The 21546-nt window shown below is 47.4% G+C and overlaps 2 pseudogenes; one reads left to right on the top strand and one right to left on the bottom strand.

Moving 5' to 3' along the window:
* Nucleotides 1–21546, top strand: part of LOC146763068 (uncharacterized) — a 286861-nt pseudogene that overhangs the window by 38059 nt on the left and 227256 nt on the right.
* Nucleotides 1183–2750, bottom strand: LOC146763072 (uncharacterized; annotated as a pseudogene).

Here is a 21546-nt window from a genome sequence, read left to right as displayed (position 1 = left end):
GGAAGTGGGGCGCCTCCTCAGGAGACCTCCTCTCCGGGTGTTCCGATCCCAGTCATGGCACCAAATTTGTTATAAATTGAGGCGAATAATTTGATTCAGCCTTTTAAGATCAATTAATAATTTTATTAATTACAGCAAGCGATAGCAAGCAAACAGCACTGGGTGCAGCTGGGGAATCTGTGTTCCGCCAAAAGCTGACAGCCTTTCCTTCTCTTCAGTCCCTTTTTATCCAGCACAAGTGGGGGTGATGGATCTCCTTCCACTGCGGTTATCAGTTCCAGCAGAGATTGGTTTCACAAGTGGGGGTGGTGGATCTCCTTCCGCTGTGGTTATCAGTTCCAGCAGAGATTGGTTTCACAAGTGGGGGTGATGGATCTCCTTCCGCTGCGGTTATCAGTTCCAGCAGAGATTGGTTTCACAAGTGGGGGTGATGGACCTTCTTCCGCTGCGGTTATCAGTTCCAGCCAGTCCTGCAAGATCTTTGACAATCTTTGTTTGCGGTTACTGAAGCGATACGCGGAATAAATAAATAGACTCCACAACTCGATCTAGTTATGAAGTGGGTATGTTTGACAGCACCCGGCACAAGTGAGATAGCTCTCCGAAATCTTGTGCCCCAAGCTGGAGTTTGTCCCACAATTTTATTCAGAAAAGTGTTCCATATGCAATACATTACACAACTTTTCTATGCATATTCAACCCCTGGCCCCGCCTGTCTTCGCCTCTCATGCTAAATAGGTCTACGCCCTTCTGGACATGCGTGGTTTTCTCTGGTGGTCTTTACGGGGGTCGCCGGTGGTCTTTTGAGGCTGAAACCATAGTCTTCCTCTGCATTGAACTTTTGAACTCTTATCCTCTGCACATGCGCTTTTGGTCTTCTGCTCTGTTATCTGGATAAGTCCATCATCCTTGACAGAGGGGCCTCCTTATCTGAGTTATTTGCATTCCTGGTCTTCTCTGGTATTTATCTTTCTGCAAGAAGCTTTAAATATTTTTTTTTTTTTCCTATGTCTTTTGCGCCATGGCAGAGGTTTCTTAAAATTCAACACATGATTCTACACACATGATACATTCATTTTTGATACATTCATTTTTGATACATTCATTTTGTTAGCTCAAGTGATCTCTGGAAGATCTCTTATTTCAGTCCCCCCTTTTCTTAAAATATAGTAAATTCTTTTACTAGATTTTACTCTTATGACAGTTTTCTTTTAGCAGGATTCCATGAGTTCTAGAGAGTGAAGTCAGAATGGCCACACGTTGTAACATATTCCAATTCCACAAGAGTGTTAAAATAGACATTATTAGACTTATAGTAAATAATATTAATAAAACAGTAATGGGGTGACACAGAGTGTTCATGATCCCCGTTGCAGTCGGTTACCATCCAAATAGTGCATCCCACCAGTTATGACTTCCGTCTTGTTTTATTCTTTGCAGGACTCTGTTTATTTCAGTTACATCATGATGGACTGTAACCAGAGTTCTCTGCCCATTCTTGTGAATCTCTTCTATAATTTTGATTAGATCTTGATGTTGTTTCATTAATTGTTTTACCAGGGTTAAATTCATTCCAATAGGTGTGGGTGGTAATTCATTGTAGGTTGTGTAGTTTGATTTTATTAACTGGTGGGATACGACTGGTGCTGAGTATATAAAGTCACACCCAGTAATCTTGATGAAGTTGCAAATACAGAAATTGGAATGATTTTTACTAGATAAGGGGACTTTGTTTTTATCAATTTCTATAACATTACACACAGTTCTCAAACACACACAGCCATCGCCTATATATACTAGTATAGTTTGTTGGTTGGTGTCTGGGTGGATTTCAAAGTGGCAAATGCCTTGATCAGTGTCAAGGCATACGTCTTGAGCACTAATCAGATTACTCTCACAGATGAATCCCTGTTGTTCTCGAGCAATGCAAGGCTCTAGGTTAATGGTTTGCCATTTTCCTTGGTTTTTCCAGGCCCATGCCCTGTGTTCTGAGGGGTATAGTACTGATTTTTCATGACTCAACCTTAGAGCAACAATGGGGTGAATAGTGTGAACCGTGGCATTACGAATAGTGAGCACAAAGGCAGTAGCAGTGTTAGTGGTAGGATCATATGTAAAATTTACCATGGTCCACCAAGACTGGAGGTCTCTCTCAAAGTCTGTAGCACTGTCCCAGACAACTTTTTGTATTTCAGCTGGAAACACCCCTTCACTCCCTTCCCTTATGATTAAAGCAGCTGTTGACTGTATCCATAATTGCGCTTGTATACAGCTAAGGGCTAAAGATATGTTCTCTTGTGCTCCTTCTAATGCATCTACCAGTAAGCTATGGTCCTGATCTTCAAAGTCTCTCCATTTTGGCAGCACTTTTGAGACTTGCCACTGACTATTTCCTAGTGCTAATAGAGATGACTGTAAAGGCTGTTTTAATTTTGTCACATCGCTAGTTGCTGTAGCTAATTTATTCATTAATATTTCGGAGTCAATCCCATTCAAAACTCCCAACCCGGTCCCTAATATCCCAGTTAAATCCCTTCGCATTCTATCTCGGAGGTGTACTTGTTTTTGTAGCCACTTTGTCTATCCTTCGAAGGATGACCTTAGGAAAGGGGAGCAGGCTGGCTGAACTGTCAAGATATTAGCTTGCATTAACAGTTCAACACGTTTAAGAGACCATTCTGGGTTAAATAACAGTTTTTGTTGACCCGTATTCCTTATAACATATGGCCCGATTTCATAAACTCTGGGTTCAAGATTGAATGGTATATTTTGTGTTTGCGCTTGAGTGCTGGAGTGGATTGTAGTAGGTTTGGCTATAGCACTTATTGTAAATTTGAAAGACAGCCCAATAGTGTCACGGGCCCAGAGGCAAACCACATCAACAGTTTGTCTTAATTTGAATTTGTACCAACAGTCTATTTCACTTGGATGATTGCAGATCTTCTGGCACTTATTCACACTGATTTGGGTTACTTTATTGTGGGTAGTCCCATTAATCATCTGACACCCTATTTCAATTACATCTCCTATGGTCCCTTGAAGTGACCACAACTTCTGTTTTTGCCACTCTTGTTTTGTATATATTTGGTTACTGTGCATGACCAGAGTTGTTAGATTTAAACCTTTTAAATCGGAAGACTTCCCCATGGATCCCGTGTATTGAGTAAAGGCTTGGGACCAAAGCCATTTAGCATTGTTCTGACTAGGTTTACCTTCTAATTGTTGGAATACAGCTATGATTGTAAACAACATTTCAGCAAGAGTCCCCACCCACCATGATACATTCATTTTGTCCAAGTAAATTTTAGTTTCAGTTCACCATCACCCAGTGTTATCTTCCAAGTGTCTTCCGGAGCTTTCTTAACCCGGCTGTGGTGAATGCACATGTTTTGTTCTTTAATCTTGATTGCAGTGAAGGTAGTAAGGAGTACTTGGTATGGTCCCTCCCACTGTGGTTCCAGGGCCTTCTCTGTAAGAGACTTAACATATACATAGTCTCCAGGTTGTACGTCATGTACCGGTGCGCCCAGCCCCGCACCCCAAGTTCCGGCCACATATTTCTCGATTGCTCTAAGTTGTTTATTTAGAGCGATCATATAGGAGGTTAGTGATACGTCCTGGGCAGACGTTCCCTTCTGCACCCCATATGGTCTCCCATAAAGCAATTCAAAGGGACTCAGTTTTTCTTTGGTCCTGGGTTTGGTTCGAATCCGCAGTAGTGCTAATGGGAGGGATTGAGGCCATGGCAAATTAGCCTCCTGTCCCAATCGTAAAATTTGTTGTTTGATCAAATGATTCATTTTCTCTACTTGACCACTTGATTGTGGGTTATATGGGGTGTGAAGTTCCCAGTCTATGCCCAAGTATTGGCTCACCTGTTGTACTAATTTTGCAATAAAATGTGATCCTCTATCTGAGGAGATTGTGGCCGGGACCCCGAATCGTGGTATGATTTCTTGTACCAATACCTTAGTTACCTCCTGAGCTTTAGAAGTCCTGGTGGGGAATGCTTCTGGCCATCCTGAAAAGGTATCTGTTAAGACCAGTAAAAACTTATACCCCCCTTTTCTTGGCAATTCCGTGAAATCAATCTGCCACTGTTGCCCCGGCCCCTGGCCTTTCCCAATCTGGCCAAGTTTTGGTTTGGGAATATTCTTGGGGTTTGTCTGGAGGCAAAGGTCACATTGTCGAGTCACTTGAGTGATAGTGGCTCGTAAATGTCTAGCTATGATTCTTTCATTCAGATATTTATACAGAGCATCAATTCCCCAATGTGTTTTCTGGTGCTCCTCCCTTACTAGGGACCATAATAAACAGGATGGTATGACTAACTTTCCTTCTATGGTGGCCCATCCCTCTGGGTTATAATCCCTTTTTTGCTCTTGAATAAATTTTGTGTCCAATTTATTGTATTTTGGCTTACCTTCAAGGGAAATTTGCCCATCTGGAATCAGGGCTGCCTCATTTATTACCTCAATTTTTGCCGATTCTTTTGCTTTCCTATCCGCCAGCTCGTTTCCTTCTTCCAATTCTGAGTTTATCCTCTGATGTGCTTTAATGTGCATGATCGCTACTTTCTCTGGCAACTGAACTGCTTCCAGAAGTTGCAGTATTTCAGGTGCAGGTTTAATGTTTTTCCCTTGAGAGCTCAGCAGTCCTCTCTTTTTCCAGATGGCTCCATGAGCGTGCACTACTCCAAATGCATACTTTGAGTCCGTATATATATTTATCTCTTTCCCTTTTGCCAATTCTAAGGCCCGAGTTAGAGCGACTATCTCGGCCTTTTGTGCAGAGGTATTCGTTGGCAGGGGTCCAGATTCTATTACCTCTTTGCAGGTAGTTACTGCGTACCTGGCGTGCCGTTTTCCACTGATGACGTAACTGCTTCCATCAGTAAACCAGACTTCTGCATTCTCGAGAGGGGTGTCCTTCAGGTCCGGGCGGCTGGAATAGGTGGCCTCGATGGTCTCTAGGCAGTCGTGTTCCACTGGTTCTCCTTGGTTTCCACTGAGGAAGGAGGCTGGATTGACAATGTTAGTCACCACTATCTCTACATCATCTTGCTCTACCATAATAGCTTGGTATTTCAGGAATCGCTGCGGGGAAAGCCAGTGCCCGCCTTTCACCTCCAGTACTGCAGACACCGTGTGGGACACTAGCACAGTCATTTTCTGGCCCAGGGTGAATTTACGTGCTTCTTGGATGTTCATTATGACTGCTGCCACAGCCCTGAGGCACCCAGGCCACCCTTTGGTGGGTGTGTCTAATTGCTTAGAGAAATAAGCAACTGCTCTCCGGTATGGGCCGAGGTCCTGTGCTAATATTCCGAAGGCAATTCCTTGCTTCTCATGGGAGAACAAAAGGAAAGGCTTACTCACGTCTGGCAATCCCAGAGCTGGAGCTGACATGAAGGCTTTTTTCAGTTGGTTGAAAGCCTGCGTAGCTTCCTTTGTCCATTGGATGTCCCTGCTTTCGGTTGCAATTAATTCATATAAGAGCTTCACAAACAGTCCATAATTATAGATCCATAATCTGCATCACCCCGTCATCCCCAGGAAAGTTCGTAATTCCTTTACAGTTTGAGGTTTTGGGGTTTGACATATTGCTTCCTTCTGGCTTTGGCCCAGGCTACGTTGTCCAGCACTGACTTCGTAACCCAGATAAATTACTTTCTGTTTGACTACTTGGGCCTTTTTCTTTGATACCCGGTACCCTTGGAGCCCCAGAAAGTTCAAGAGGCTTACCGTCCAGGCCACGCATGCTTCCTTCGTTCATGTGGCTATCAGGATGTCATCTACGTACTGTAGCAGCTTCCCTTCCTCGGGAGGGGCTTTCCAGGTCTCTAATTCCTTTGCAAGTTGCTCTCCAAACAGAGTGGGTGAGTTTTTGTATCCTTGTGGGAGTCTCGTCCACGTAAGTTGGGTCTTTCGCCCACTTTTGGGGCTTTCCCATTCAAATGCAAAAATTTTCTGACTGGCTTCATGGATAGGAAGGCAAAAGAAGGCATCTTTTAAATCTAAAACGGTAAACCAAGTTAATTCGGGTGTCAAGCAAGTTAATAACGTGTAGGGATTGGCCACCACAGGATACAGATCTTCAGTTACCTTGTTCACAGCTCGCAGATCTTGTACTAACCGGTATGACCCATCAGGTTTGCGAACTGGTAGGATAGGGGTATTAAAATCAGACTGACATTCCTTTAATAATCCTAGACACAAAAAGTTCTCAATTACTGGGCTAATCCCTTCCCTATCCTCCCTCCTCAAGGGATATTGTTTAACTCTGACCGGTTGCTTTCCTTCTTTTAGCCGGATCTGTATAGAGGAAGCGTTTTTCGCTCTCCCTGGTACATCAGAGGCCCACACCCCAGGGAATACCTGATCCATTACCTCTTTATCAATTTCAGTTTCTCTCGTGACTTCGTTAGTGGTTAATATTAAACTTAATATTTCTACATATTTTTGATCGCTTACCTCCAGGGTAATTTCCCCATTTTTAAATGTAATGGTTGCTTGTAATTGTGCTAGCAAATCTCCGCCCAAAAGTGACTCAGGAGAGTTGGGCATATATAGGAATTTGTGGATTCCCCACTGCTTTCCCAGTTTGTATTTGAGTGGCTTGAAGAAAAATGCCTTTTCAGTTTGGCCAGTCGCACCCGTAACTATAGCATAATTATCTCCTATGGGCATCAGAGCTGTATTTAGAACTGAGTATGTTGCCCCAGTGTCAATTAGGAATTTTACTTCCTTCTCCATTTCCCCCAGCTTCAGATTTATAACCAGAGGGCCTGTTGGGGTAGTCTCCTCTGGTCCCCCCTAATTTTCTTGCACGTGGGCCACTACTTCCCTTTGATTCCCTTGTCCATTTTGTTTCCATTCTGGACAGTCCCTCTTCCAATGGCCCTGTTTCGACAGTTTGCACATTGATTTCTGCCCAACCGGGGGGGCCTTGCCTGGATGGCCCCTGCCTGCTTCCATGTTTTCCTCTCTGCTCCTCCTGTACTATTGCTATTAAATTTTTCATCCCTCGCTTATATCCTTCTTCCCTGTTGCTAAAGACCCTCCAAGCTTCTCCCAGTAGAGTTTCTAAATTCCAGGTGTTTTCTTCTCAAACCTTTTGGAGTTTGCGCCTAATATCCCCTGTGGACTGCCCCAAAAATAGATTAACTAGTTGTTGTATCCCCACCTCAGATGCAGGGTCTAGTGGTGTATAGCGCCGCATTGCATTTCTCAAACGGTCTAGGAACTCTGTGGGGGATTCCGAGGGTCCCTGTTTAATAGCATATAGAGCTGACCAATTTATGGTTTTAGGCATTGCTCTTTCCACTCCCAATACCACCCAGTCTTGATATTTCTTTAGCTTTTGTCTCTCTTCTGGTTGGTTTGGGTTCTAGCCCGGGTCTTGAAGTGGAAAATGTTCTCTTAGATCTACTTGTTGTTGCCTAAAGTGATCTGCTACCAGATCTCCTGCTGTTTTTAGAACTAACTGCTTTTCTGTTTCAGTGAATGCATCTAATAACAATTGAATGTCACCCCAGTCTGGGTTGTGTTGCTTCATAATGTATCGTAAACGTTTAGCAGTGTTGACTGGGTCATTTCGGTAATCTCCCGTGACCCTTTCCCATGCTTCTAAATCAAGGGTGGAGAATGGTACCTTAACTAGTACCTTTTCTCCCTCTGATGTTACTGTTTCTGTCCTCTGGTTCGAGATGCAACTGGGCTGCTTATGGGGGTTGGAGCATGTGTTCTTTCTGAAGGAAGAGAAGGGGTAGGTGGAACAGGTGGTGTAGGTGGTATAGGTGGTGCAGGTGATGCAGGTGATGCAGGTGGTGTGTGTAGTGTAGGTGTTGCAGGTGGTGCAGGTGGTGCTGATGCCTCTCTTAAGTTTTCACCCCTTCCTTCTTGCTTTCCTAAGTGAGGACTGAATAGATCGCTTGGATCTTGTTCTTGTTCTTCTAGTGCTGTGCGATAAACTTTATCTATCCTGGTGCACCTCTGTCCTATACTACAGGCTGAGCAGCACCGTTTAAGTTTTCTCATTTTGCCTCTGTTTTCTTTTTCAAGAGCTAGAACGAGGGGATCAGAGAGGGCTCTGATGCCACAGCCCCTTTGCCAATCAGGGTTATTTTGGAGGGAGAAAAACATATCACAATAAGAAACTTCCTCCCATTTCCCTTCCCTTCGTAAAAATAGCATTAGCTGTAACAAGGTATTATACTCTAATGGACCTGTAGGAGGCCATCTGGCCCCCTCCTCTAAGCGATAGAGTGGCCACCAATGGGAGCAATATTTGATTAAACTCTTTTTATTTTCCACACCCCCTTTGCCTGCTATTTCTTTCCAGTGAGCTAAGATGCATCCTAATGGACTGGCCTTGGATACTTCTGTACTTTGTCTTGCTCCCATTATGTCTCCTTAACTTATTTTAATCACGTATGTAACTTGTTGTTTGCCCCTTCCCGCACAAATTACAAATTCCTACGAGTTTAATCCAGACCACTGGGAAAAAAAAGAAATTTTTTTTTTTTTTTTTGTTAGTTAGAACTCAGCAGCAGATGCTCTCGATCCTGAACGGCAGTATCACCGTGTTATGAACGAGCACAATAGGCTTTCTAATCCAATTAAAAAGATTTATTAATGGTAGAAAACGAAAGCAGATCAGCGCTGCGCTGGGCGGCAGTCATTCCAACTACCGCGCCTTCGTCCCCCGTCCCCCCCCACTTATTGGGTCTTCTCTTCCGGATGTGTGACGTTCTGGTGTCTTTTCTGCGCAGGCGCACTCTGTTGCTAGGTGGTCGTTTTCTGCCTCTTGGTGGTCGTGGGATGAAGGCCAGTAGTCTTCCTCAAGGTTGTCCGTGTGATCTGGGAATTTTCTCAAAACAAGAAATGTTATCTCTAGGCACGTTTACTTGCATTTCACAAGAGTACATGTTTTGCTAAGTCCGTAACGGAACTGTCCTTGAAAGATACTCGCTTAGGTGCTTAGGTGCCTAGCAACATCAACTCCCTAAAACAGTTTCAACTCCCTAAAAAGTTTGTAACGGAATTGTCCTTGAGAGATACTTACTGGAATGCCTGGCAAAATGAGAACATATTCAGACAAGTGAAACTCTAAGTAAAAACTCTATTCTATGGATGTGAGAAAACTCTATATTATGAACAAAAAGGCCCTATTTTCCTAACAATATCCCCCCTTTTTATTTTAACCCCCTTTTTGTTCACTAAAGCGCTCTAATTCCCTTTTGCTCAATTCTAAATAATTTTCAGTTTCTACTCCGCTAAGTGGCTCGTACTTTGATCTTACCATCATTAAATGTGCAGCTTCTAACCTATTTTTTACTATTGTAATAAGCTTGTTAAGAATACATGGCCCAAAAGTAAGTACTAGAATTAGTAAAATTACTGGTCCTGCAAGGGTGGATAATAGAGTGGTTAGCCAGGTAGAATAGGTGAGCCAGGATTCATACCAACTCTGCTGGGATCCTCTTTCTCTTTTTCGTTGTTCTATTTGTTTGCGTAATTCAGCCATCGTGTCTTTTACAATACCTGTGTGATCTACATAAGTGCAACATTCTTCTTGTAAAGCAACACACAGTCCCCCTTGCTGTAAGAATAACAAATCTAATCCCCTTCGGTTTTGGAGGACTACCTCAGAAAGGGATTTTACTGATTTAACTAGTTCACTTATGGCTTTATCTATTCTACTCAGATCTTCATCTACAGATGTGCGCAGAGCTTTCATACCCTGGTTTTGACTTACTAAGGAAGCGACCCCTGTTCCTACTCCCGCTCCTCCTATGCTGAGCAAAATTGCTACCGTTAGTGCTGTAAGTGGTTCCCTTTTAACCAGGTAGTGTTCAGGGGTCCTCTGATGTTCTAATACGTATTCTTTTGGGTGGTATATGATTCTGGGGATTATTAGAACTTGAATGCAGAAGTCTGAATTATTAAAGGCTTTTACCGATAGGCAGGGTGTAACTCCAAGTTGTTGACATACCCATTTAGTATTGACTGCTGGCATAAGCCAATCAAAAGGCTTGTCTGTTCTGCTAATGCTCATTGTTGTGTTGCAGAGGTGCCGCATATCTGCTGGAACCTTCCCTACACACCTTCCTTGTCCACTAACCTGGGACAGTGTAATGCCTGAAACACTATCTCCCCCCTTTCTCCAGAGACACTCTTTTGGATTTGTACCATTTATTTCTCTTGCCTCAGATGTAATCCCAATAGCTTCATAAAAGGGTGGATTTATCATATAGCAAAGCCAACATCCCTTGGTTAAGTTAGGATAAGTATGATTCAAAACTCCAAAAGTAGCTTGCATAATTTTCCATAAGGTTGTATACTTCTGCACTAATAGCTGAGGTTCTTGATTACCTTTGTTTGATTTTATAACATTATCTCTGGTTTTATTACTCTCCTTTAAGTCATTGCTTATTACTGGATTTGGGCCTATAGGACTAGGGTCATGTGGCGCTGTGGGACGAGTAAGCTCCTGTTGCACGGTTGGGGTGTAGGGAGGCAGAGATCTCTGAAGCTTGCTCTTGGGGGAAGAGGTTTATTGGAGAATTCAGGGATGCCCGAGCCTCGTGCTCTCAGGCGTAGCACGTGGCCGGGCTTAGGAGGACGGGGGAGGGGAGAGAGAAACGGAGGGTTTAGGAGAGGGGAAGCCCCAGAGGGGGAGGAAGTCCAAGAGAGGGAGGAAATCCAAGAGGCCGCATGGCCGCTCGGAGCCCCCTTATCAGGGGCTCCCAGGTGGGCTGGGACAAGGCATGGGCCAATGGGGTTACAGACTCTGTTTTAGGGGCAGGTACAGAGGTGCGGGATGAACCACAATCTCTTGCGGGGTGGGATGGAACAGTCCATTTCACTCCAGGATTCATCCAAGGGTAGAAGTGACATTCGGCTAGCTAAGATAACAATCATATCTATCTATCCTCTGCAACAATTGCCCTTTTTCGTTAAACTTTTGAAAAGGTAAATACAGACTTAATTACTATTTTTGCACAACTTGGGGTACATAACATATTGCTAATGAAACCACACTTATTACTCTAAAAACAATCAAGCTTACTTTACAGAGTTCCTTCAGCCAAGATGCAGATCTCAAACCTTCAGATAAACTGTTTAGCTAGATTTTTAATTGTAATCAAGGTGGTGTTTATTTCTTTACTGATTGAGCATTTTAACCTTTTGAATACTTTAGTCTAATGGAAGAATTTAACTGAGGTAGTGTTATTAAAACCTTTTGGGGAAGGTTCTATAATTGACTAGGTTGAAAAAGTCTATCAGAGCTTTGTATCAGTTAGAGATATGGTATCAGAGCTTGCAGTCTTGGCCAGAGTTACCCAGGCATTTGTCTTTGGTTAACCTATAGGTGTAACTTCAATACAAAAATTTGAAATAAGAGAACAAATGTAACAACAAGGGTATAAAAGTAACATGCATGTGAAAACAAATGTCCATAGTCTTGAATTGTTTCTGGCAGGTAGTTTTCATCTCGTCTTAGCACAGTTCAAATCTGAGCGCTTGCTTCTTGGTTTGTACCTGCAAAGTCACTGCCATTGGTGAGGGCACTGCTAGATTTCGGTGTATGGTAAGGCTTTACATTCTTTGCTGGGACCCACGTAGATCTTTCACCTGTGAAAACACAAGCAAGCTCTCTCTCCCATGTTACAAGGTTATATGGGCTTTCTATTTCTCTTGTGACTGAGGTTTTGATCAAGACTTTTATTTTTACTTTTTTGTTGTTCAGAAAGTGTCTGTAAATGGGCATGTCAGGCTGTCCTATACAGCAATTTGAAAGATTGTATGCGTATGGGGCTTTGCTGAACCTATTTTGGGGTGTGGCCTTATATATTCCCCTTTTCTGTTTTAATAAGCTGCTTTCTAGGGCTTTAGATGTCTGTTCTATGGTACCCCCCAACAGCTGGTAACCATAGGAGAAAGGGAAGCAACTATCTCCTGCCACTACTAGGAATTCTCTCTTGTCCAGAGATGGGACAGCTGTCCACTCTCTGGGACTATGAGGCTTGGATATATGCCTGTCCATCAGTTGGAGGCCATCAATGATCCCCTGAGCATCCTGGGAAACTGAGGCAGCAGGGGTGGTATTGGTAGGGCTAGCACAGTTCTCCGTGGATCCTGTACTCGTCAAAGCAGCTGCCAGGTGCTGTTCCTCTTTCCCTGGCTGCATGCTAAGCTGTGAATTAGATGCAGCAGCTGCCAACAGCTGGGGCAGAGGGGCAGGAGTGGAGACTGTCAGCAAAGGCTCATGGGAGAAACCTGAGGATGCGGAGGGATCCCTCCAAGCTGAGGCTGTAGCTGTGGAATGTGGATGCAGCCTAGGAGAGGAAGCGGGGGCATCCAGGGGCTGCAGGGGCGGCGGTGGGGTGACGAGAACTACTTGTTGTGCGGCTGGCCAGAGTTCTGGGCGGGCACCCGGCACGGAGGGCTTTAGCGGCAAACCCGGAAGCGACTCGGTGGTCCCCGGCGTCGGCGACGGCGGTGGGGCTCCTTCTGGCGGCTCCGGGGGTCCTGCCAGCGCCGCCGCTGAGCTCGGGGGTTCTGGCTGATCGCAGACCGCGGCACGGGGCGCGGGGGGAGCGGCGGGCTCCGTCGGCGGCGTGGTAGAGGCGGCAGGAACTGGCCGGACCGGGGGCACCGTGAACCGCGCATGCGGGGAGGGCGTCACGTGGTCCGCCGGCCGAACCAAGATGGCGGCCCCGTCTGCCGCCCCGCCGGAGCTCTCTGGGGTCGGGCTCGCACCGCGGGGGGGTTGCCGGGGGGCGGGGGGTGGCGGGGTCGAGGCGCGGGGACCCGGGGTGTCCCCCCGTGGCCGGGGCTCGGGCTGGGGTGGGCGCACTGGGCTTCCCGGTGCTTCCTGCCACGCGTCAGGGATTGGGGACGTGGCCACGCGCTCTCCCCGTGCGGGCGGCGGCGGCAAGGCAGCGGCGGCGAGCGCCGGGTCGAGTGTTTGTAGAAACGCGGCGAAGCCGCTTTGTAGGAAGCCAGCGAAAGTAGCAACCGCCGCTGCTATTAGAGGGTTTTCGGGGAGAGCCGGGGCGGGCACGAGCCCCGCGGCCAGTGGGCGGGGCGGGGCGGCCGCGGGGGCTGGGACAGGAGCGGCGGCCGCGGGGGGTGGGGCGGGGCCGGGGCTGATCGCGGCGGAGGCGGGAGGGGCGGGGGCGGCCGCGGGGGGTGGGGCGGGGCCGGGGCTGATCGCGGCGGGGGCGGCCGCGGCGGCCGCGGCGGGGGCTGCAGAGCCCGGCGGCAGGCGGCGCGGCGCGGGGATCGGGGGGGTGCGGGGGGTGGTCGCGAGGGCCGGCGCAGCCGCGGCGGTTGGAGGTGGGGTCGCGGTCGCGGCGAAAGCGGCAGGGGTGGAAGCGGCCGCGGGGGCCGGTGGCAGGCGGCGCGGCGCGGGGGTTGGGTGGGGGGTCGCAGGGGCGCGAGCGGCGGGAACCGCGTCACTCAGGGGGGCGGCTGCGGCGGTTGCGGCCGGGGTCAGGGCGGGAGGGGGAGGGGCGGGGCGGAAGGGGATCGCGGCGCGGTCATCAGCAGCCGCGCGGGCCGGCCACATGGCCGGGACCGGCTTTCGTGGAACGAACAATTCGGCCACAGCTCTAAAAGCTGGGAGTAGGTCGCAAGCAACGGGGTCTCTCCTGTAAATCTCAATAAAAAGCTTATCACCTACTGAGTCCCAGAAGTCTTTGGTAAAGGCGGCTGATCGATCCGCATGAGAGAAGTGGGGCAGGACCCATTCCAAAAGGGATTTTAACTCTTTCTTAGGCAAACTACTGTTATAACTACGTAAAAGATGGTTAAATTGCTTATAGAGATCTCTATCTTGGGTAGAGTGGGATTGTCCCATATTTTAGACCTGTGTAGCTCACCTCGAGTTCGCAAAAGCAGAGATCCTCTCCTCAGGACTCTGCACAGGTCCCCTCAGAGCTCCGGGCGTCTCTCCGGACGGCTTTTCCGTGCTCGGGACCTTCAGACCTCCCCCCTCGGGGCTTCCAGCGCAGGCAGTGCTGGGCAGTGCTCGGTGCGCTCTCTTAACGTGGCCACGTGCCACCAGCTCACAGCTCCTTGCTCGGGCAGCCCCAAGAGCTCCAAAAGCCCGCTAAGCACGGGCGATGGTGCTCGAGGGTAAATTGCCTCGGCAAACTTTAAAGAGATAAGGCTTCTGCGTTGCTTAGCAACGACAGCCTGTGCTCAGAGCGAAGAGGAGGCTATCACAGGTAATTACCGTGCATGGAGGTGTCAAGATTCGTGGATTCCTTTTTCTTTCACGTTGGGCGCCAGTTGTGGGAAGAGTAAGCTCCTGTTGCACGGTTGGGGTGTAGGGAGGCAGAGATCTCTGAAGCTTGCTCTTGGGGGAAGAGGTTTATTGGAGAATTCAGGGATGCCCGAGCCTCGTGCTCTCAGGCGTAGCACGTGGCCGGGCTTAGGAGGACGGGGGAGGGGAGAGAGAAACGGAGGGTTTAGGAGAGGGGAAGCCCCAGAGGGGGAGGAAGTCCAAGAGAGGGAGGAAATCCAAGAGGCCGCATGGCCGCTCGGAGCCCCCTTATCCGGGGCTCCCAGGTGGGCTGGGACAAGGCATGGGCCAATGGGGTTACAGACTCTGTTTTAGGGGCAGGTACAGAGGTGCGGGATGAACCACAATCTCTTGCGGGGTGGGATGGAACAGTCCATTTCACTCCAGGATTCATCCAAGGGTAGAAGTGACATTCGGCTAGCTAAGATAACAATCATATCTATCTATCCTCTGCAACATGGCGCTACCTCTTTTTTTATTTGTATCAGATTCCCTGGATCATGCCCTTCTATCCAATGCCTAACCCCCCATGTTTTGCCTATTAACCATCCAGAATCACTTGGTTGAGTGACATTTAGGTAAAGAAAGGTGCAGTTCCCAAGTAAGTTTTTCCCAGTCCAAGGCCACTCTCGTGGTCGTTTACACCCTGCTGGTCCATGTCCTACTTTTAAATATTTGTCCAATCCTCCACCCGAAGCCCACGCTGATGCTATTGTTTCACAGCCCCAATAGGCGCAGTAATAATGTTCAGGGTAATTACAGTATTGCTTCCCTCGGTTCGAAGCAGGGCACATATAGAAGCTTGTTAAATTTAACAGCCACCCGCATTTTAAACTTCGAGTTAGATCACAGATCCCAATCTTAAAGCTCGGTGCTCCAGGTCCCGTTATTGTCTGTAAAATATGACGGGTATCGTGATCCTCCCATCTGCTTAAGGTCCATTTAAAGGGTTCATGTATATTAACTGTGGCACTCTGAAGGGGAAGCCATACAAACATAAAAACCCATAGGATTGAGTGATACGCACTGCAGGGGAGGATGTTACTTATCATGCTCAGTTTTACATTCCCATTTTCCCTCATTCCGTTGTCCCCATTCTCATACCCATGATGATTTACGTTCTTTTTCAAGGTTTGGGAGGGCCCCTCATCCCCACTACCTACCTCTCTGTCTCGCCTGTCAACTTGGTTGCTACAAGTTACAGGGTAAGCCATCTTCTTGACAGCAGAGATATTCTTCAGGGGTGGGATTGTTCCCTCTCTCCCACTTTGATCTCCGGGAGTTCCAGTTTTTCGTATTCAATTGTGGGGTGTCGCACCTGAGTCTTTTGACTAATTTGCGACACTTGACCTGGACTATATCCGTGAGGAACGGACCCAGGGGCTCGTTGGAATGGTAACAGTGGAATTCAGGGTTTATTCCTTTTATGAAAACCTCCCACCACTCAGGAGATCCTTTAGTCAATTCCCGAGTGGCAACCTTGTAATTTAGTACTTCAGATGTCAATTTGCGCTGCTCCAGCCAGCAGCGTTGACATACACTTTTTGGAGCTCTCCCCTTTCTGCAGTGAGCCCACCACAATCCTTTACAGATTTTGCAGGAAAAACAGGCAAAAGGGTAACAATGACAATCTAACCAGCTACACTTTACTCTAATACTTTGATGTTCAGCATGGCCCTCCCCTTCCCAAGGTCTCTGCTCCTTTTCAAGTCGGATGAACCGATAAAAGGGCTGCTGGGCTGAATCCTCTAGACGTTTACAGTATCCTGGGGGTTTTGTTTCTCCAACCAGTTGTACTTGCAGTCCCCAGTTATCTCCAACCCAAATGTCCCTAGAGTTGATAGTGTTCATGAAAATTATTTGTAAGTCCTTTTTACTGTTAACTTTAAATCCCCCGGCTTCCCGTCAATTTTCCAGCTCGTTTCCCTGGAAGCTGTATGGAATCGAGTTGGATCCACCGGCCCCTTTATTCTGCTAGCATGAGTCCATCCCTTCTCTGCTGTGTGGACTGCGGAGTCAGTGGTGATTAAAACCAGATATGGTCCGTCCCACTTTGGGGTGATTGAATCTTCTTTCCAGCTTCGGATGAGGACCCAGTCGCCGGGTTGTACCTGGTGTAACACAAGATCTAGGGGTGGTCTTTGGGCCCACATCCCCTTTTCCCATAACTGTTCTTTATATTTCATTAAAGTGGTTAAATATTTATTAATACTTTGATCAGTAATGTTAGGATTGGTTTGAACTTTTTCTAGGGAATAGGGCATCCCATACAGCATTTCAAATGGGGACAGTCCTATATCAGCTCGTGGCTGAGTTCGAACATTTATTAATGCCAACGGCAGACATTTTATCCAGGATAGTTTAGTTTCTAGGACTAACTTGGTGAGTTGTTTCTTAATTTCCCCATTCATTCTTTCTACCCTCCCCGAACTCTGTGGATGCCAGGGAGTATGTTGTTCCCATCTTATGCCCAGAGCTTCTGCTAGCATCTGTGTTATTTTTGAAGTGAAATGGGGGCCTTTATCAGAGTCTATCGTCTCTGGGACCCCATATCTAGGTATTATTTCTTCCAGCAAGGCTTTTGTTACTGTCCGAGCTGTCTCCCTGGCAGTGGGGATTGCTTCCACATAATGTGTTAAATGATCCACTATAACCAAAAGATATTTTAGTCTCCCTATCTTGGGGAGCTCAGTAAAGTCTACTTGCAGATTTGAAAAGGGCTTCTTTGCCACTGGCCTCCCACCCAGGTGTAGTTTCCTTAGATTTTTCCTGTTTACCCGTAGACAGGTTGGACAACTCCTAGTAATCCCTTTCGCTAAGTCATGTAGGCCCACCGTCATATAATGGGTGGCAAAGTGATCCACCAGTCCTTGAGCGCCCCAGTGTGTTCTCTGGTGTAATTTACTGAGCATCCGCTGGGCTATGGCTCTAGGTAGAACTTCCCTCCCATCCTTTAACAGCCATTTCCCTGATTCCTCTTTCATTCCTAATTTTGTAAGCTTCTCCTGTTCTTCTATTGTAAATATAAGCTTATCTTCTAGCATTCCTTTGTTTAACAGCCTTTCAACTTCAGGTTTTAACCCTTTCCTCCCTTCTAGTGAAATTGGATACTGTTTTATTCTTACCGGGACCTCGGGATTTCTGATTTTTACTGTAAATGGGGTTATATTTAATTTGCCCACGGTCCCTGGATTATGCCACACTTGGGGGTTTATTTTCTCTTCGTCTTCTAAACGGAGGGAACAGAGTCTAATCTTTAACTCCTTCTCTACCACCTCAATTTGAACTCCTAATTCAACAATCAAGTCTCTCCCTAACACATTGTAGTCCGCTTCAGGAACTAATAGGAAATCACCCACCCCCATTTTAGTTCCCGATTCTACCATCACCCCTTTAATAATTTGTACTTCAAATGGCTCCCCCTTAGCCCCTGTTACCGTGGCTGTCTGTTTCGATAAATTACAGCCCTGAGGCAGAAATTGAATAGTAGATCTTTCTGCCCCCGTATCGACCAAGAAATCTATTTCCTGGCCCTGGGGACCCACCTTCAATTTTATCAAGGGCTCTTTTTGATGTTTCCCGGTCCCCATAAAGTAGAGCCCCTGACTCCCCTATTCGATTTTGAACTCCTCCTCGTCCCTAAGCCTCCTTCTGCACTCCTTCTTGAAATGTCCCTTCTTACCACAATAATAACACACCCTTTCTCCTACCTTTCCCTTGTCACCCTCCCTATTCCGAGTGACTCTCTTCTGTCCTTCCTCCGCCCGCCTGCTTTCCCTCACTGCAGCAACCATCATTTTCACCTGTCTCTTCTGACTTTCATCCTCTCTTCGGACATAAACCTTCTGCGCCTCTCGCAATAATTCTGCTAAATCCCTGTCCTGCCAATCATCCATTTTCTGTATCTTTCTCCTAATATCATCCCAGGACTTAGAGACAAACTGGACTTTAAGAATTGCCTGTCCCATTGGGTCATTCGGGTTAAACCCCGAGTACAGCTGAAAACTTTTCCTTAACCTCTCTAACCATTCAGTGGGGGTTTCATCCTTCTTTTGTCTGTCATTAAATGCTTTATTTATATTCTGGCCCCTAGGAACGGACTCTTTTATGCCATCAATTAATATGATCCGAAAGTCCCGCATGTTAGCTCTATGGGCCGCATCCTGGTTATTCCAATTGGGATTCTGGAGAGGCCATTTGGTATCGGCCGGGTGCTGGGCATGTGCGGGTTGGGCATCCCAGACCCGCATTCCAGCAGTTCTTATCATGTTCTTTTCCTCGGCCGTGAATAAAATGTTAAGTATAGATTGTAATTCCTCCCAAGTGTATATATTAGGACCTAAAAATTGATCCACCCGCTCTGCCACGCCCAGGGGGTCTTCTAGCAAATTTCCCATCTCCTTCTTAAAGTCTCTAACATCCCCTGAACTCAAGGGCACCGAAATAAACCCAATCCCCGGCTGTGGTCCCCCCATCGGCATTTCCCTTAAAGGAAATAGTTTGCCTCGCGTCTTACTTCGGGTAAGAGGACCACGCGAGCCTGAGGGTTGATCAGAGTCTGAGTCTGATTCTTCCTCATCCGATTGTGGAGGAGGAGGGGGTGCATTTGGCGCAGGGGGAATGTAGGGAGGGGGTGCAATAATAACTTCTTCCGCTCGCCCCTTCTTTTTCTTTCCTCCTGAAACCCCCGAGAGTTTAACACGAGCACCTCCGGCTTTTCTGTCCAGACTCGGGCATAGGCACTCTCCTCAGGGTTAGAAGGTTGTTTAGTGTTTATCCAACCATTCAACAGTTGCTTTACCCAGTCCTCTGAGGACCCAAAGATGGGCCAAAAAACACTTTTAGAAATCTCTTGTCCTCCCCATACTTCTATGCAATAGTGTATCATCTTTGCCTTATCCTTCCCAGGTGCTCCTGGAAAGTGCTCCCAATTTGCCAGCATAAACCCTAAGGGACTATCCTTAGGAATTGGGGGAAGTTTTACCCCCACCGGGGAGGGGGATTTACTCTTACTCTTCCCCTGCCCCATGTCCTCCGAAGTACCTTCAATCACTCACAACAGCACAATCGCTTCCCCTGGTTCGTGGCCCAGGCCCTCGCGAGCTCTGGAAAACGCACTACTAAGGGTCCACACTCGCTTGGAGAATCCGGATGCCGGTTCTCCTCTCATTCACACACACACTCGCCGTACTCCGGGATCCCAAACCCCACCCGGACGGATCCCTCTATACTTACGCGTCCTGCGTCTTCGTCTGGACTTTGTGCACAAAATTTAAGGGGTACCCTGGGCCCGCTTCCCTTTCTTGCTTTCGCTTTCTAGGCTTTTAGCTTCGTCGGTCGGGATGAGGGTAGAAACCCCGGTCTGAGTCCGCTCAAAGGAGCGGAATCATGGCGCCCCTCTCAGAGAGAGGTTCCCCAGATCCCCGATCCGAGTCACGGCACCAAATTGTTATAAACGAGCACAATAGGCTTTCTAATCCAATTAAAAAGATTTATTAATGGTAGAAAACGAAAGCAGATCAGCGCTGCGCTGGGCGGCAGTCATTCCAACTACCGCGCCTTCGTCCCCTGTCCCCCCCCACTTATTGGGTCTTCTCTTCCGGATGTGTGACGTTCTGGTGTCTTTTCTGCGCAGGCGCACTCTGTTGCTAGGTGGTCGTTTTCTGCCTCTTGGTGGTCGTGGGATGAAGGCCAGTAGTCTTCCTCAAGGTTGTCCCTGTGATCTGGGAATTTTCTCAAAACAAGAAATGTTATCTCTAGGCACGTTTACTTGCATTTCACAAGAGTACATGTTTTGCTAAGTCCGTAACGGAACTGTCCTTGAAAGATACTCGCTTAGGTGCTTAGGTGCCTAGCAACATCAACTCCCTAAAACAGTTTCAACTCCCTAAAAAGTTTGTAACGGAATTGTCCTTGAGAGATACTTACTGGAATGCCTGGCAAAATGAGAACATATTCAGACAAGTGAAACTCTAAGTAAAAACTCTATTCTATGGATGTGAGAAAACTCTATATTATGAACAAAAAGGCCCTATTTTCCTAACAACCGCATAACAAACTCTTAGTAACTAGTGATGCTTGTAAGTGGTGATTGCAAGTCCTAACTTGTACTAGCTGCGCTAGTAGCTAGCCGTGTTTAAAGCAATTTTATAAACCGCGGCTTGTGCGCACCTACTGCGCTATTGGCCAAACTGGGCTTAGGGCACTTTTGTTAGCTCTGAGCTGCGCTCTCACTCACCAGAGACAGCCCTTGCCCTGCATGCACGCTGCTTCTCAAGCAGATGTGCCCGTCTGTTCTATCAGATAGTGCTGGCTGAGAGCTGCCTCACCCCCGCGCTTTCCAGCAATATCGCAACGCCGCGCCGCGTTCAGGTATCTTAGCACTGCCACGCCTCACCCCCACGCTTTCCAGCAATATTGCAACGCTGCGCCGCGTTCAGGTATCTTAGCACCGCCACGTCTCACCCTCTTAAACTCACACAGATACCCACACGTATGCAAGCACGCACGTCCGGACGTAACAAACACACCACACTGAAACTGGGATTTCTCCCTTTCCCCAAGCCGCTCTATCGACCACGGGGAAACCTTTCCCCCCCCTCCAGCTGCGCAATCAGTTTTTGGGGGGGGGTGCAATCTCTTTCCTTCCCCGAGCTGCGCAATCAGCCTCGGGGGGGAACCTCTCCTCCGCCGATCTGCTTGCAAGCCCCTTTGGCAAACCTGCACGCAAAAACGTCTTAATGCGACTTATCAGTGCCTTTCCTTAACAAAATAAAATAATACATAGCGCTTTTGGTCCGCTTATCGACGGGCCGTGGTCTGCCCTCCGTAGTGTACAGCCGAGGCACAGAGTCCCTCCGGGGAAGTGCCCCGCCGTGCCTGAGGGTGTCTGCCCTCAGCCGGACCCACAGATGAGCAGAGATGTCCCTTCGTGGTCGCCAAATGAAGCTATACGCGGAATAAATAAATAGACTCCACAACTCAATGTAGTTATGAAGTGGGTATGTATGACAGCGCCCGGCACAAGTGAGATAGCTCTCCGAAATCTTGTGCCCCGAGCTGGAGTTTGTCCCACAATTTTATTCACAAAGGTGTTCCATATGCAATACATTACACAACTTTTCTATGCATATTCAACCTCTGGCCCCGCCTGTCTTCGCCTCTCATGCTAAATAGGTCTACGCCCTTCTGGGCATGCGTGGTTTTCTGTGGTGGTCTTTATGGGGATCT

The sequence above is a fragment of the Lonchura striata genome, chromosome W, assembly GCF_050655825.1.
Source record: "Lonchura striata isolate lonStrDom1 chromosome W, ASM5065582v1, whole genome shotgun sequence".
NCBI classification, from domain to species: domain Eukaryota; kingdom Metazoa; phylum Chordata; class Aves; order Passeriformes; family Estrildidae; genus Lonchura; species Lonchura striata.
Note: the sequence above shows the minus strand (reverse complement) of the source record. Positions and strands in the feature narration are given on the sequence as shown.